Genomic DNA, 530 nt, shown 5'->3' with positions numbered 1-530 from the left:
ATAAATATAATTGAGAGAAGTAAAAAATGGAGGCAAAATATGAGAGAAGGAATAAAGAACGAACATTTGGGAAATAGCAATTCAAAAAAGAAACAAAAGAGAAAGAGGGAAAGAAAAAAAGCTTCAGAGAACAAAAGAAGATCAATAAGTGAGAAAATGTGAAGAATTGAAACGAAAAAGAAAGAAGGCAGGAAGGAGAGAAAGAACAAGAGAGAAAGGTGGTAAGAAGTAATGGAGAAGAGAGTAAAGAAAATGGTGTGGCGTTGTAAAGTAAAACCAGAAACAATGAGAGTTATCTCCCTTCACCCAATAAACACAACAAAAATATATTAACAGAAGAAGCCTGTCCTCAGGAAAAAACAAAACAAAACAAAAAAACAAGAAACAAAAAGAAAACAAAAATTAAAAAGAAAAAGAAAATATTCAAAACATCAAAGAATGACAGAAATTGGTTTGCAAGATAGGAAAATCTTGAGTAAGGTACAAGAGAGAGGTTGCGGAATAATTGTAGGTTTTTTTCATTTTTTTTT

Source organism: Octopus bimaculoides, chromosome 7 (assembly GCF_001194135.2).
Source record: "Octopus bimaculoides isolate UCB-OBI-ISO-001 chromosome 7, ASM119413v2, whole genome shotgun sequence".
Classification (NCBI taxonomy): Eukaryota; Metazoa; Mollusca; class Cephalopoda; order Octopoda; family Octopodidae; genus Octopus; species Octopus bimaculoides.
The sequence above is the reverse complement of the archived record's forward strand: the minus strand, read 5'-3'. Positions refer to the sequence as shown.